The sequence below is a fragment of the Penaeus monodon genome, chromosome 25 (assembly GCF_015228065.2).
Source record: "Penaeus monodon isolate SGIC_2016 chromosome 25, NSTDA_Pmon_1, whole genome shotgun sequence".
NCBI classification, from domain to species: domain Eukaryota; kingdom Metazoa; phylum Arthropoda; class Malacostraca; order Decapoda; family Penaeidae; genus Penaeus; species Penaeus monodon.
Window position 1 is genome coordinate 11780511 of NC_051410.1, and position 338 is coordinate 11780848.

The following is a 338-nucleotide window of genomic DNA, read 5'->3' on the forward strand; positions in this document are numbered from 1 at the left end:
GCTGAGGTGGCAATAATGGAGGTAGGGGCGTTTGTCGTAGAAGTTGGTTTCCCGAGAACGAGAGTTAACCAGGAAAATCGCCAATTAACCAAGGGCTCGCGGAAACCCAGAGAAATTATTTCCCTGGCCGTAACGTGTGATAAATGGAATCGAAAACCTCACACGGATCAGTGGTAAGAGCGCTGACTCCCGGTCCTTTGTCCACAGTCGAAGTAACAGAAGGGGAAACTGCAAACTTCTGAATGGCAGGACACAAGGGATGGCGCGGGGAAATGAAACTTGAATTAAGATTTACACACAAAAAGGAAAATATAACGTCAGCTGGTACTGATCAAGAG